At 38.2% G+C, this 17,253-nt stretch overlaps 1 protein-coding gene and 1 long non-coding RNA gene across 5 annotated transcripts in view; both read right to left on the bottom strand.

Moving 5' to 3' along the window:
• Positions 1–17,253, bottom strand: part of sima (HIF-1 transcription factor component sima) — a 105,634-nt gene that overhangs the window by 34,972 nt on the left and 53,409 nt on the right. The window lies entirely within an intron of this gene.
• On the bottom strand, positions 4,192–16,925 carry LOC116650328 (uncharacterized). 2 transcript variants are annotated; one of them, XR_011416180.1, is made up of 3 exons: positions 12,494–16,916; positions 4,877–12,184; positions 4,192–4,565 (listed from the first exon to the last, which is right to left on the bottom strand). It is a non-coding gene; the product is annotated as an uncharacterized lncRNA (long non-coding RNA). The 2 variants fall into 2 exon arrangements; XR_011416181.1 differs by lacking the exon at positions 4,192–4,565 and having other exon boundaries at positions 4,596–5,166; positions 5,218–12,184; positions 12,494–16,925.

Here is a 17,253-nt window from a genome sequence, read left to right as displayed (position 1 = left end):
AGCCCTTAAATCATATAGAGATAACTTTACAGCTTCTTTTGCTGCTCCTTCCATCAAATAAATATCATTTTATACGAGCCTAATGCTCAGTTTTCACATAAACCTGATTACATTTTTATATTTGATTTTGTTATAGACAAGGTCGAACAGATCGATAAACTATAGAATATAGCCAAACCAATGTTGTTATGGATCAAAAACAAGGGATTTCTTTTTAGATGAAAAATTGGTACAGTGAATACTCTTAAACGCAAACAGCGACCCCTTGGGTAAGTTTTGGCAACTCAAGATCAGTGTCCGCCTAATAGAGGGGCTAAGGATTTGGTCTGATTCGAGCCTTCACTCGTTTTTAAATAAATTTAGCTTCACGATGTTTCAAACGTATTATCGATTATTTATCGAAAGTCGAACCCCCATATCACGTAATTCTTTAAAGAACTTTTAGTTAAAAATTGAGTCTTCTTAAGCATAGAAATGTTTGTGCTTAATGTAGAACATATATTCTTCGTCTTGAAAAGGAATTTTTCTTGCCAATTAAGAAAATATGACCTTAAACTTTACGTTACCTATTATTATATAATTTTATCTTGCTGTTTTTCAGTTCTAATAATGCATATTTTCAAGAAAGTTTAAAATTTTTTTACACATTTTTTTAAAGTTTCTTTTTTCTAAACCTTACAACCTTAAACTAACTATTATCGCAAATGAAATTCATATGAAATTTATACGCTCTATCTAAAAATACATATTGAAGTTATGTATTTTCCATTAAATCAGAGAATAAGTGCATTAAGCTGGAGACTGGGTAATTGCTGCCGGAGGGGGGATGAGGGAAACGCCCACTTTGCAGTCAAGTGACTAACCTAGTTGCTGGCTATGGCTGGATTATAAAATCGAAACCTTTTCAGATCTCACGCCAAATATGGTTTGTTTTTATTGAACCCAACCGAGCCCAACCGCCGCCCACATGAACCAACATATTGAGACACTGAGCCAAATGCAGTGTGGCGCATTGGCCAGACAATTTGCGCAGTTCCCATATCCGTTTGCTGTCCCCTACCCCTTTGGGGGAGGCGCCACTGACATGCATTTGAATTGGTCGCTGGAGAAACATTTCACAAGTTCCGCTCACAATTGCGCGGCGCATTATTATTTCTTGTTGTAGTTGTAATTTACCAAATAATTTGCGAAATATTTGCGCCGATTCATCGCGGCGAACGCCGTCAAAATCACGTCATCAAGCATATACCGGGGGGCACACACATAGAGCCGTGAGAGACACCTGGCAACAGACCTGGCAGACGCTGACCAGGTGTACGACTCAACGCGGAATTCCACATAAAAAGCAACCGCAGCAAGCGTGGCTATGGCTCTGGTCTACGTGCGTGTTGGCCAGGCCCACCAAAAAGAAAAAAAAAAAAAGCGTTTGCAACTCCAATTGAAAGCTGCTGCAGCGCTGCAACAGCGCATGAGAGAGCGAAAAGCACTCAAAGAGAGCGCACAGCCGGCAAAGAGAGCAAGAGAGAGCGTAACATGCTCTCAGCGCGCCAGACATTCGATCAGACGATCGGCTGACAGACCTGAATGCCCAAAATGTGTGCCGGCCGGCATCTGCTGTTGTCTCAGCTGCTGCGCTGCCGCAGCCGCAGCCGCGGTCGCTGCTGCTGGAACTGGTTTTCACTTGGCAAAAACAAGAGGCAACAAAAGAAGCAGCAAAAAAAAAAAAAAGAGTAGAAAAAGCAGCGCCAGTGATTTGGCAATATACAAAAGCCAACGGACAGCTGTGTGTGTTGTGAGTGTGAATGTTCGTGTGCGTGTGTGTGTGTGTTGCGTGTGTAGCAGTGCAAAAAACGATAGGCTAAACAAAGACTCAGGGCAGACGGTGAAAATTGCAGAACATATGTAAATAGGTGAAAAAGAACTCAATGATACACAAATACCCTGTAAGGCAAGCGCAACGATAACGTTAATTTAACGTAAATTAAATCAATTAATAAAACATTTTAAATATTTTAAAGATAGCAACAAAATTATAGATAACAATTATCTATACAGTTGAATTGATAAAAGTTTGGAATCATAGCAAAAGAAACAGAAAAACTAAAAATATCTAAAATATAATTGTTTTTGGCAAAATAAATTGTGTAAACGGAATATTAGGCTGATAGAATATGCAACTCTGTTGGAATTTGATTTGCGGGCTTTGATTGAAATGTCAAAACCAATTGAAAGCTGTACAAAACTCAAATGGATTTTAAATTTGTGCAATAGTTGAAAAAACAATTAATTTCATAATACATTTTTAATTAGAAAATAATAATGAGGAATTAATGAGCGCTTGCTCAATAATATATATACCCTATGTGCTCATACAGGGTATATTGAAAGCGACGCCCAAAAATCAAGTTTCTTCAAAGCAAAAGGCAAACAAAAACAGAGACAAAAAAGCGACAACAAAAACAACAACAACACAGATGATGAGATATTGGTGCTCGTATAACATGAAGAGTTATGTGTTGTTGCTGTTGTTGTCGTTGTTACTGTTGTTGTTGTTGTTGGTTTTGTTGGTATTAGTGATACATATGTCAATCTGCAGGGCTGAGTAAATTTAGGTGGCAAGGCGAGGCTGGCAACAGGCAGAATGTGTGTATATAATCTATCCCACTTCTTGTGCGCTTCCGCAGCTACTGTTTGTTTGTGTGTCTGTGTGTTTGTGTGTGTGAAGCAGGACTTGAGCCATGCACAAGCTATTGGCGTTAAGATATTGTATCTCAACATGAGAATAACACTTAATTTGACGCCTCGCAATGATAAATGATCAGCCAACGGTTGCATATCAAATTTCTGAAAGTATTCTCGACTAAGAACAGGTGCCTTAACCCCGCTCGCTCCCTCCCCCCCAAACACACTCAATCGCTTATTTTGATGCGATTGATGTCAAGCTGAATAAACTGTTGGATGCAGAGGCAAAAGCTGATTGATTGATTGACTTTAAATTGTTGGCAACTCGTGAATGGATTCACGTTGACATTTGAATACCAAAAATGTCACAGAAATTTTGCAGTGTATTTCAATGTAGCGACTGATTGATTGACTTATCGATAAATAATCGAGCAAACAGTGCCAATCGATAACTATCGAAACTATCGCTAGATATCTTTAGAGGCATATTCAAAAATATACTTATTGTTATTTTAGTAATTAGTCGATTTAAATAATCGACAGGTTTTAACATAATCGATATAGATGACTGCAGAACTGTTTATCGATAGTTTTTTATTTGTTTCTATCAAAATCTTAATATTCATAAGATATGTACTGCTTCTTATGTGCAAAGTGAAGTAAAGTTTGTCTAAGCTCAACAATACGCAAATAGCCGTGCAATCCCATAAATATACAAAATGCGACTTAAAATGTGTTGACAGCCAGCACTAAAAACGAGATACCAACAAAAATAGGCTGCGGCTAAGGCAGTGCAAACACTTTTGCAAATGTATCTGTTACAGTGTATTTGTATCTGTATCTTTTGCGGAACGAGTATCTTTCAATGGGGGCTCGCGCGCTTCCTTAACTCTGTTGACATAAGCTCAATGCCATAAAAGACCACAAAAGCCCAGGGCAAACAGTCTTTAACAGCCAACGGACCCGTTGCACCTCACTGTAATGGTGGGGATGGTTCGGGTTCAGTTTTTGCCTTTCGTTTGGCCATCTACCAAAAATAAAAACAAACGGCCGTGGCTGTTGCCTAACCGGGTGCATAGGGATTGGAGGTTCGCACTTCTTGCTAATACTCGGACAATAGCTCGTCGGACTGGTCGGGGTTTTTTCCTTTCCCTTTTGCACTTACCATAAACACATAGTTTAAGTGCGATCAAAAAAAAATAAAAAAAAACTTATTGATTTAAGTAAATCCATTGAAACAAAAAAAAACCGGATTCTAGTATGGGCACCATTAATGTGTTCCGACCGAACACCCAAATTCAAACTATTCAATTTCGCGTAAGTGAGAGAACTAAGGTGTTGATCGTCTCTCTTTCTCTTTACCCTCCCTACCTTGACAAGCAAAAAAAATGGAATGTGGATGCTTGTCCCTATTTCAGGTTCTTAAACCATCACTATAAATTGCAAGCGGCTAACATGGGTACTTGACAGATAAAACAATTAATTATGGAATTAGGATATCATATCATATAAGCTAATATAATTCGTTTATTCACGCATTGTTCAATTTTGTTGCCAATTAATAGCAAGGTGAGTATAACTCTATTTACAAAAAAAATATACAGTTTCCAAACAAAATTTGAATCCAAAGTTAATATGATGAATGTGCAATAACTAGTTTAAATCCCATAAAGAAATTAAGGGGAAGGAGAAATTCACCAACATTATCTTGAGACTTGACGGATAGTAATTAATTTACCGTCTTGCTAAATTAACTGCATTTAAATGTTCATGTGTGTATATAATTACATATATCTATAGGCATTGGTTTAAACTCTTACTCACGCGATATCCTTCGAAGCAGACGTTGGGCCCAATGTATACGACGATTATGATCGCTGTTGCTAAATATTACAAAAAGAAATTTATAAGTATATAAACACATGTATATATATATATATATATATATATATATATATATGAGCAACGGTCAAGGTCGGTGGTGTAGGAATTTCCTCTCGCTTTAACTTATTTAGGCATATTCATTGCACATTTTGTTTTAAAGAAATTAGTAAAAGAAAAAAAAAATTAAAGGAAATAAAAATTAAAACTAAGGATCTATTAGCCGTCCATCTTGGCAACGTTAAACAATTAATGGAATTATATGGCAATGCTGCTAAGCAAGCGAAAGGGGTACACCAAAAGTAATACAGACTCGGCTCCTTTGTTACTCTCTGCAGGTTACACTATATGCTTAGTGCATGCGGTCCCGATGGTGCTGCATAAATAGTAAGCGTTTCACCCGCTTGACGCCGTTTTCCGAGGCTATGCCAGATGTTGTTCTTCGCAAGACAGCGGCTGATAAGTAAAATAGCAACAAAATTGGTTCTGCTGGGTTGCTAAGTGCGACACGTGCTCTTGGTGTTGCCCTTGTCTGGTCCGATCTCCCCCTCTGGTAGTGCCGACTAGTACGTCTAAATCTAGTCAACTGAGCAGGCACGGAAACTGTGGAAGCCTTAATTAGTTCCAAGTCTCAACACTAGCACATATAAATACCTTTTCTTTAAGGGTCACCCCGAATCACAATTAGGTTAGTGGGTCGAGTTGTTATGAAGGTTTTTGGTTTCTATTAGCGTACCAAAAGAACACTTCCAAACTGTACCACAATTGCAGCCTTGGTCGTTGATGTCTTTGCAAAAATTATTTGCAAAGAAAGAAAAAATGTTATGAACTTAACTCGCACGCGCTTCAAATATATCTGACATGCTGAGCTGTACTCTTAACCTTTACTACTTCCCAACGACAAAAAAAATAAGGAAGCTTTCAAAAGCTCTACATCACGCGATTATATTTTAAAACGGTACTATGGCCTGATCTTATCACCTTTTTCCTCTCTATTCGCCCTATTCGGTTGCGCATGCCCTCAGCTGTGCAATAAACGAAGAATTGGCTTCCAGCGCGGTCGGTAAAGCAGTAACTAAACTAGAGCAGCTGATCAACAAGCAGATTCGTTTGGGGAGTGCAAAGCAGCCACTACACCACAGTTTATGCAGCGCTACTTGCTAGCGGGACATAAACTGAAATAACTATAATAACTGTTGAGTTAGAACTTGTTACTAGTTTGTATATCTTTGAGATGAAAAGTACCGATGCATTTACCTGTTTCATTAGCTAGTTGATAGTAGGCTGGGCTGACTTTTTGTACAACAATCGCCGGAATGAAAACTGGTGCAAGCTTAGAACTAAACTTCTTTTGCGCGTTACTCTGACAAAAATTGCGGGCGAAGACTTTCGTACCGGCAGTAAGACTTATGTTTCGGCTGCGCAAATTATATATCTTAGCATTTCTATTATGTGACTGAGCTACATTGTCTTTAGCTATCTGACGGATTACTTGTAAGGCTGTGGGCCTCTCAATAGCAGTGTCTTCGGACAAGAGGTTAAGTCGCTTTAGCAAGTCATAGTCTTTACCGTTTAACATCATATTCTGTCCAAACGCTAAAAAATATGGAGAGTACCCTGTACTTTGGTGAACGCTGGCTCTCAAGGCAGCACAAATGGCGTACAGCTTTTTATCCCAATTTGAATGATCTTTTCCGATATAGGCTCTAATAGCCGCTAATACTGATCTATTTACTCGCTCACTCGCATTACTTTGTGGCGAGTATATTGCCGTTCGAATGTGGAGGATTCCATACCGGGTAAGAAAAGCTTTAAAGACACTAGAAATGAACTGAGAGCCATTGTCGGTCAGAATAGTTTCTGGCACGCCGAAAGTGCAAAACAGTGTGTTTTCTAGATAGTCGATAATTTTGTTGGTAGTAAACGCGCGAAGAGGCCACATAAAATGAAATTTAGTATTATGGTCTACAACCATCAGGAGACCTATATTGCCGTTCTTGGACCGAGGATATGGCCCTAGAAGATCCATGTAGAGCTTCTGAAATGGCCGTTCTGACGTCATAGGCTTGCCCATTGGAGGTCTCAACACTACATTGGGGCTTTTCGTTTGCCGACAAACTTTACAATTGACTATATATTCATGAATTTGGGCCGACATTTTTGGCCAAAACAAGTATCTCTTGAGTTTCTCTATTGTTTTTCCGATGCCACTGTGTGCAGCGTTAGGGGGATTGTGGGCTCTCTCTATCACTTGTAGGGTGAGAGACGAAGGTATCCAGAGTTTCCAGGATTGTTTCTCCTGAATGCTATATCCCGTCGCTGGCTCAGTACGTTTATATATAAAACCGTCGATTATCTGTAAATCCGGTAATCTGGATTGGTTAGAAGAAATACTGTCTATCAGATCCAGATAGTTTGGCGATTTGAATTCGGGTGAAGACAGGTCAACTATGGGACCTTGCTCCTCGAATTCCGCAAGCTCTGTCTCATTTTGACGCGATAGCGCATCAGCGACAACATTTTGTGTACCGCTACGATGCGAGACTTTAAACTTGAAGCCCTGTAATTTGATCACCCATCTACCTTGACGTCCTCTGAGATCCTTCTGTCTCATGAGCCATTGTAAGGAAGCATGATCAGTTATTACTTCGAAGTCCTGTCCTTCTATATACGCTCTAAATTTAAAAATACCTCTTATTACGGCTAAGCATTCCAGATCGGTCACACTATAATTCCGTTGGGCCTTTGACAGTTTCTCTGACATGTATGCTATTGGAGCCTCCTCTTCCTGTTCATTTAGTTGAGCTAGAACGCATCCTAAACCAGTTGTGCTAGCATCGCAAACTAATCTAAAAGGTTTTGAGAAGTCGGGTGTAGCCAATACAGGTGCAGAAGTTAAAAGTGTTTTTAAGGTGTTGAAAGCGGAATCAGCATCAGTGTTCCATTTCAATACTTTCGATTTCTTTAGCAACTCTGTAAGCGGAAAGCTAACTGTTGCATAATGATTAACGAAACGTCTATACCATCCAGCGAGTCCAAGAAAACGTCTCAGTTGTTTTACACTTTTTGGTACAGGGAATTCGTTAATAGCTTGTATTTTGCTAGGGTCCGTCTTTAGTTGACCATACCCAATTATAAAGCCCAAATATTTAATTTCCCGCATACAAAATTTTGATTTTGCGATGTTGATTGTCAAGTTCGCTTTACGCAAGTGCAGCGCTACTTCCTGCAAAAGCAACATATGCGAATCGAAGTCCTCTGATAGCAGAAGTAAATCATCTAAGTAGACAAATACGCGGGTCCGCAAATGGGCTGGTATCACGCGTTCCATTAGTCTACAAAGCGTTTGAGGAGCGTTACACAATCCAAACGGCATTACTTTGTATTGAAATAATGGACGATTAGGGACTGTAAAAGCGGTATACTGACGTGATTTTTCTTCTAGGGGTATCTGCCAGAATGCGTGCTTCATATCGAGGCCCGTTATATATTTAGCCGGCGGCAGACGACTAAGAATTCCGTCGATATGGGGTAGAGGGTACGCATCTTTACGAGTGTACTTATTTATGACTCGAGAATCTAGACACAGCCTGTTTTTATCCTTTCTTTGCACAAGGACGCAGTTGCTGCTCCAGGGGCTATGCGATACCTCTATTATATCTAAAGCTAGCATTTTCTCGATCTCGTCAAACATTAGCTTTTCAACGGCGGGCGAAATAGGCCAATGTCTTTGTTTGACGGGGGTCACATTATCTATTTCAATGCGATGTTCGATTAACTCAGTGCGTCCTAATCCTTCCTTTTCATAAGAATAGAAATTAGAAATGATCGAATTTAATCGTGACTTTTCTTCAGCGGTTAGCTGATGCATTTTCGCTGTTTCCTGGATATCCTGTTCGTTACTGTTGTCTAATTCATTTACGGACTCATCAGGACGAATTAAATTCGTTAACAGTCCAAAGTCCTGCCAAAAATTTATGCCTAAGTAAACATCTTGTTTCAAATCGGGTATAACATAAAAATCAACATTATGCACTTGTTTTCGAAATTCAACTTTAAGTGTCAGTTTGCCTACCACTGGGCAAATAGCGTTGTTAGCTGTTCGGATTGATCCAGAGCATTTGCGCGCTTTGGGATGTGACAACAGTGACTTAGCTGCAACATTACCGAGGCAACTAATCGTCGCTCCGGAATCTAATAATGCTACATATTTTTCTCCCTCTAGGCTTAACTCAGTGTACAAGCGGTTATCTGAGCTCATAAACACTGATTGAACGAGCTTCTTACGAAGACTTTTAATATTTTTCCAGAATTTCCTAAGTCGAACAGTAGAGCGTTTTGGCCGACTGAGAAATTCGATGGGTTCTATGCTGCTAAAAATTCGTCTTCGTGTGTCAAGATAGTGTTTTACTCTAATATGGTACGGTACGTACTTATTTTCAATGTCAGTTTGAGTTGCAGTCTCGGCGACTGAACATGTATTTGCCATATAAGTTGTAAATATAGTATTTGGAGTTGATTGCTCCAAACTACCATATGACTGTATTTCTGGCAAGGACTTTATTCTTTTGTGGGATGCGTCAAACTGGTGTTGGTCTGCGCATCCCGCTTCCGGTTTCCCAAAAGATTGCATTTGCTACAATTGGGTTTAAAAGTATTTTTAGCACCGCAACCGTAGCAGAATATACGCCTTTCTCCCATGCAGTCATCGAATCGGTGTCCCACTTTATCGCAATTCCAGCACACTATTTTCTTGTTCTGTATTTCTGAAATATTATCTTCTATATCATTATTTTCCAGTAACTCAGAGACATTACCTCTACCGTATTTGGTTCGATTGGGAAACGAGCCAGTTTCTCTACAGAAACTTTCATGTTTCTTAACTTCCTCTCTTAATTCTGCTCGAGTTCTAATCTTCAAATGCAATAGTTCGTACCTGAGCGCTGTTCTCGCATTGCGTTTTAATAGGTCAACAAGCTTGTCTTCGCTTATTTCGTTAGATAATTGGCTAACCAGGCCTTCAATCGCTGATTGAAAATCATCAAATGTCTCCTGATCTTTCTGGCGTCTTTTCCTAATTAGTTCCCACAAGTCAAAGTCGTCTTTAACGTCCTCGAATCTAAGTCGGAAATCCGTACAGAAAGCCAACCAGGTATACTGTGGGTTTTTCTTGTGGAAGCTCCAAAACCAATCATTGGCTTTCCCGAAGAAAAGTAAATGAAGATTGTCACAAAGCAGCCTATAGTCGCCGTTCAAATTTTGAGCCGTTAATGAACGAATTCGATACAAGAATTCATCTATCTGCATAGAGTCTTTCGAACCGTCAAATTTAAGTCGCCAGGTTTGCATAATGCTAGCTGCTTTTTCTGAACTCAAACTTGAGTTTGATCGATTGCTACCTCTGGGGCTGTATGGTCCGCAGTCAAGGGGTATGTCAGAGTTCTGGGCACTATTAGGGAGAGTATCAGCACCTAATCCCCTTGGAGACTGAACTAATCTAGAGCGTGTTGATTCAGCTTGCTCACTTCGTACATTTAATGTTGCTAACTTCTCTTGCAGTGATTGTTCAACAGAAGCTTTAATAACGTTTTTGAGTTCTGCTATTAAAGTCCTTTGCTGAGATTGTAGAGCTTCGTTGATATAGGTAATTGTCTCTACATTTGGACCATTGTCCACTGACTTATTTCCGTTGCTGCCTAAAGACATGCAACTACCTAAATATTCTCTATGATTTCGATTCATAGACCTAGTTTGCATACTTCGCTTGGGCGTGGCTCCTCGCCCTTTTCCGAATCGCTGACCTCTCCTGATACCTGTAGTAGTCGAACCATCTTGGCAAGGTAGAGTATTTCGCGATAGAGTTTCGTCTGTTTCAGCATTACCAGCTGAGTGTAACTCCGCTGCCAGTGTATTGTTCATAAATATTAGTTGCCCTGGGTTGCAATCTGCCTCACATACTGGACATTTTGGGGTTGTCTTTAGTGTATTGCTTATGCAAACGTCGTGAAAACGGTGTTGACAAGGAGTAGTCGCAGATAGCTGTTCTGCTTGCAATTGCTCATGGCAAATGCCACAAAATGGATCTTGCGCGTTAATCGCTGCAACTATGCTCTCTGTGCTTCGTCTCACTGCCATAATGAATGCAAACTTTTGCTTGTTTCCAAACAACAAAAGGAAAACTAAATAGGACTTGTATTATTAAGTCTTGGTTATTTATTCTATCTGTCTTTTTCCCACACGTTATTGCTTACAATCCTTAAGCAAACCTGAGTAGTTGAATTTGTGCTATTTATTTTACTGGAGTCTATTTCTGATTTGGATTTTTACTGCTCATGGACTACTAGACAACATCCGAAATATTTCCAGTTTGTTGTAATTCCAAATAGTCCTTGAAACAATTAACCCAAATTTGATTATTATTCCCTCTTTTCCGATCTTACCCGCTGCTTAAAGTACTAGTAATTAATTGTGGTCGACTAATCCAGCAATGCCTGAATTACAATCGCAAATTCCTACAACTAACTACTGTCTGAACACAACGTATTTTCCCGAGAAAGGGGCCTAACAGGGTAATTAAAAAATAATAGGTAGTAATTGATATGGTATAACTTCGAGTTTCGATTGGGGATTGTTGTGCACTAGGTGTTAGTCGTGCTTACGCAAGAAGTAAAAGTTTTACGTTCTTGCTAGGGTCCCACGTGTTGGGCGCCATATATGTAATGGTGGGGATGGTTCGGGTTCTGTTTTTGCCTTTCGTTTGGCCATCTACCAAAAATAAAAACAAACGGCCGTGGCTGTTGCCTAACCGGGTGCATAGGGATTGGAGGTTCGCACTTCTTGCTAATACTCGGACAATAGCTCGTCGGACTGGTCGGGGTTTTTTCCTTTCCCTTTTGCACTTACCATAAACACATAGTTTAAGTGCGATCAAAAAAAAATAAAAAAAAACTTATTGATTTAAGTAAATCCATTGAAACAAAAAAAAACCGGATTCTAGTATGGGCACCATTAATGTGTTCCGACCGAACACCCAAATTCAAACTATTCAATTTCGCGTAAGTGAGAGAACTAAGGTGTTGATCGTCTCTCTTTCTCTTTACCCTCCCTACCTTGACAAGCAAAAAAAATGGAATGTGGATGCTTGTCCCTATTTCAGGTTCTTAAACCATCACTATAAATTGCAAGCGGCTAACATGGGTACTTGACAGATAAAACAATTAATTATGGAATTAGGATATCATATCATATAAGCTAATATAATTCGTTTATTCACGCATTGTTCAATTTTGTTGCCAATTAATAGCAAGGTGAGTATAACTCTATTTACAAAAAAAATATACAGTTTCCAAACAAAATTTGAATCCAAAGTTAATATGATGAATGTGCAATAACTAGTTTAAATCCCATAAAGAAATTAAGGGGAAGGAGAAATTCACCAACATTATCTTGAGACTTGACGGATAGTAATTAATTTACCGTCTTGCTAAATTAACTGCATTTAAATGTTCATGTGTGTATATAATTACATATATCTATAGGCATTGGTTTAAACTCTTACTCACGCGATATCCTTCGAAGCAGACGTTGGGCCCAATGTATACGACGATTATGATCGCTGTTGCTAAATATTACAAAAAGAAATTTATAAGTATATAAACACATGTATATATATATATATATATATATATATATATATGAGCAACGGTCAAGGTCGGTGGTGTAGGAATTTCCTCTCGCTTTAACTTATTTAGGCATATTCATTGCACATTTTGTTTTAAAGAAATTAGTAAAAGAAAAAAAAAATTAAAGGAAATAAAAATTAAAACTAAGGATCTATTAGCCGTCCATCTTGGCAACGTTAAACAATTAATGGAATTATATGGCAATGCTGCTAAGCAAGCGAAAGGGGTACACCAAAAGTAATACAGACTCGGCTCCTTTGTTACTCTCTGCAGGTTACACTATATGCTTAGTGCATGCGGTCCCGATGGTGCTGCATAAATAGTAAGCGTTTCACCCGCTTGACGCCGTTTTCCGAGGCTATGCCAGATGTTGTTCTTCGCAAGACAGCGGCTGATAAGTAAAATAGCAACAAAATTGGTTCTGCTGGGTTGCTAAGTGCGACACGTGCTCTTGGTGTTGCCCTTGTCTGGTCCGATCTCCCCCTCTGGTAGTGCCGACTAGTACGTCTAAATCTAGTCAACTGAGCAGGCACGGAAACTGTGGAAGCCTTAATTAGTTCCAAGTCTCAACACTAGCACATATAAATACCTTTTCTTTAAGGGTCACCCCGAATCACAATTAGGTTAGTGGGTCGAGTTGTTATGAAGGTTTTTGGTTTCTATTAGCGTACCAAAAGAACACTTCCAAACTGTACCACAATTGCAGCCTTGGTCGTTGATGTCTTTGCAAAAATTATTTGCAAAGAAAGAAAAAATGTTATGAACTTAACTCGCACGCGCTTCAAATATATCTGACATGCTGAGCTGTACTCTTAACCTTTACTACTTCCCAACGACAAAAAAAATAAGGAAGCTTTCAAAAGCTCTACATCACGCGATTATATTTTAAAACGGTACTATGGCCTGATCTTATCACCTTTTTCCTCTCTATTCGCCCTATTCGGTTGCGCATGCCCTCAGCTGTGCAATAAACGAAGAATTGGCTTCCAGCGCGGTCGGTAAAGCAGTAACTAAACTAGAGCAGCTGATCAACAAGCAGATTCGTTTGGGGAGTGCAAAGCAGCCACTACATCACGCCAAATTCATGATGATAGCGATTATTTAGGACTTGTCCAAATAAAACGTTGAGATAGTTTGTAATGTGTGAATATAGAAATGCGAGTAGCTGGAAATTTATTTGTACATCTGTCGGCAGGAACGAAGACAAAGCCCAAACAAGTAAGGAAAGAGTGAATTCGAGCGCTGAACGTGGAAATACCCTGTAAACCGAGTCGAAGAATAACAAAATGTAGCTATGTGCTTCTAATAATCTTAATATACTAGGAAAATAAAGTCCAAAGCAAGTAGAAAATGATTCAATTAGTGCGCTGAACATGGAAATACCCTGTAATCAGAGTAAAAGAATAAAATATTTTATCTATCCTTATCTGTGAACCTTTATGAAAACTAGCTTTACGAATGGAATATATATAATATAAACAGTTTGAAGGAGTTGAAGAAAATAAGATCGTTTGAACTGGGCGAGAGGGAATAGATTGGAAGGGAATCTAAAATTTGTGTAATAAAATGATTAAAAGCAAATTAAACTATTATTGACAGACTATAAATAAGTATTTTGCTCCATGCTAACCGGAAGATAAATATACCTCATATTAATAATTTGATGATAATTCGAATGAGAAACTAAACAGCAACAAATAATTGTGCAGCTGCGTAATTGGCTTTATTATTTTTCAAAAGCAACCAAAATTCAACAAATTAGTATCATAATGAAACGCTTAATTAAAATAACAAGCTTGTCTACAGCAACAACAATTTGACAGCTGACACGCAACAAAAACAACAACAAAATCGCTGACATTTTAGAATACAAAAAATGTTGAGTTCGTGTTATGATTGATGATGTCTCTAATGTCGGGCTGAAGTACTCAAATATTAATAATAAATAAGCGCAGGCGAAAAAAAAAAGTTAGAAAATGTAACAATTGAAACGCAGCACAGGAAATTAACGTCATCATTGCGGCCAAGTCAAATACCCTGCAAATCCCCGCAAGCCGCAATACGGCGAATGGACAAAGTCATCAATTGAATGACATTCAGTTGGTTCGTTGCTTCAATTACACTGTGAAAAAATGTGGAGGTACATTAAATTTCCTATAATCTTGGCTTGAAATAAACAAAAATTACAAATTTGCGGATCAAAACAAAAAATTTAATGAGTAATTAAATAATTTTACAGAAAATAACTTTACTAACAACTTCCTATCCTAGCTTCGTTTAAGAAACAGAAGAAATCGCTGGTTCAAACCAAAGCAAACTTTTCCTACTCGTCCTCTTTAACTTTATCTACTTATTGATATTTGCCGAACTTTTTGCTTTAATTAAGACGATTTTCTTTTTAGCATATTCAAATTTCTCACAGTGTATTTGGTAATTGGTGCGTTTGCTTGTGTTGTGGCTTTTTCATTTTAGCCAGAATGTGAATTAATATTATATTTTTCTGTTATTTGCACAAGCGAACAGCAACAACTCACAACACCAAGAACAATACGAAACTCCCATCCAAAGCAGCCCTCAAATAATGACCCAGCGGCACGCAATGTCCAATGTTTGGCTCATCAGTCGGAAGTGGGTGTGGCAAGCAGCTGTTATCCACGAATTGGCTTGCTTCGATGACTTATCATTTAAGCCATCTATTGAGTACACGCCAGTTGAGCAGGCCAACAGCAGCCTGGATTCGGCGGCTTAACAATTTTTTAGCCTACTTTTTGGCGTATTGACACGCAATTTGAGGAGCTTGTGCGCCAACATAAACATTTTATACGCACAAATAAATAAAATAATAAGGCAATCTATCGTTAGCTACTCGACCAAAAGAAACGCATTAAAAGTAAATAAAGCTTTAAAAGTTTGACTTCAGGCGATAGAGCTTTAATATCAGAGGAGAAGTTACCTTCACCACAAGCTTTTCGTCTTCAACGTCCCAGCAAAGAACTTAAATTAATCGATTAAATGAAATTGATTAATATTCGGTTAATTTGGCATTGATTTTGCTTCAATTACTAGACCAGTCTAGTAAATATAATTCTAGTCACTTTATAACACAACAGCAAATAGGGAACTGCAGAAAATGATTTGAAGACTTTAAAGCACATTTAAGCTTTTATTTAAACAGCAAAAGCTCAAGCCAAAATATAATTTTACTTAATCCTGTTGGTTTTTCCATTTTTGTTGAGTCCCTTGTATTAAAAACTTTAGCGGAGCTTAAAAGCGTATTACAGCTTTTTCTGCGCTGTAAGTCTTATTAAACATATATTGAAGCTTTAAAGTTTATTATAGCGCTTTGATTATTTTTCCACAAACGAATATTCCTTTTAATGTGTGCCTGATTTTTGCTACTGGGTATTACTGGGTATTAAATATATCTCAGCCCATCGGCAATTGCTTTGCTCTTTTAATAGCTTAGCCATAAAACGAGAGCCAAACAGTGCGTGTTGTTTGTTTTACTTTGAATCCGCGCACGTGTGTGAAAAGGGAAAATATGCCAAAGCTATTTTGATTTATGCGTCGAGCACAACAGAGAAAAAAACAGAGAAAAAAAAAAGAAAAAATAATCTGTAAAGAAGTTTGGCGTACAAATTGAAATGATAAAAAGATCGAAGAAAGACGTCAAATGGAATAAAAAAAAACTAGAAAAGCTTCTCTAAATGGTCATGAGTTAAACAAAAAGCTAACGAAGTGAGGTCCAGTTTGCTGCAAATGACAGACGCATGTGTTGTGCCCAACTTGGGGCCGGCCACTTATTGTCTGTCGATTTGATTTTTGGGGCGCGTCAGACAAGTCCGTCAAGAACATGTGCCACCATCAAAGTGCGGGCCTTTAAGGAAATGTCTGCCAGTTCCTGGGATAGCAATCCAGCTCTCATCATCTTTATGCAACGGCTGTGGTCATTTGTTCGATTTCAAGAATCAAATAAAACCAACACAATGCGACGGAAAATAAAAGTGGACCACGTGCTCGCCTGTTTTTGGCTGCATGTGACTCTTCATGCCACACAAAATTATGAGTATTTGTTTTTCTATTTTTTATTTTTTTGGGTACTGCTGGAAAATGTTCGTGACACGCGCGAGTGCGTCTTCCTATAGCTAGTTATTTATTTGTCTCCATCTCTCTCTTCTAGTTCGGTTTCATCATCGGCAACAGCAGCAGCAACAATAAAATCAATCTACATGTATATATGCATTGACAAAATTCATGTGACTTAAATAACAAACACTCTAGAGGCACAACGTCTACTCGACTCTATAAATACCCTTAATTTTAGAATTTATTGTTAGCATGGGCCGATTTTGCAATTAAAATAGGTATAAATGCGACAAGAGTTGCAGCACTAGCTCTTCCCTAATGAAATCTAGTTATCACTATAGTTAAATAATTATATCGATAGCTTCGAATCTATCGATAGTCTATTGCCTTATCGAACATTATCATGTATCGGTATGTCGATTAGTATATCGATTATGCATTAATCTATCGATTACCGACCAGTCCATCCATGTTTCGATACTTATGGACGATCGAAAAGTCTATCGATATCAAAAATCCTCGCTTAAGATTATGGAAACATCGATATTTGCTCTATCAAGTATTTTCGATTGAAGGTATATATAAATGTGATATACAATTTATTAATTAAGCCATTAGCTAAACTAAACAGCAACTAGATTTTAACACAAATGATATTGAACTAGTATATTCTAAATTATATAGGGTATGCATAATAAATTTGAAATAAGCCCCAAACGAATTTCGTTTAATTTTTCAAGCTTTTCGGCTTTGTGTAAACAAGTTTTATTGAATTGTGCGAAGGAAAAAAATTAATTTTTAGTTGGGCCCCCCTATTGAAGGCAAGTGGACTGTGAAATAGACACAATTATTAAAAAAAAAAAAAAAAAAAAAAAAACTAAATATATGCCAATGAAAATGGCGTGGGGGCAATTTTTGTCAC

This window comes from Drosophila virilis, chromosome 2, assembly GCF_030788295.1.
Source record: "Drosophila virilis strain 15010-1051.87 chromosome 2, Dvir_AGI_RSII-ME, whole genome shotgun sequence".
NCBI classification, from domain to species: domain Eukaryota; kingdom Metazoa; phylum Arthropoda; class Insecta; order Diptera; family Drosophilidae; genus Drosophila; species Drosophila virilis.
The sequence above is the reverse complement of the archived record's forward strand: the minus strand, read 5'-3'. Positions and strand labels throughout refer to the sequence as shown.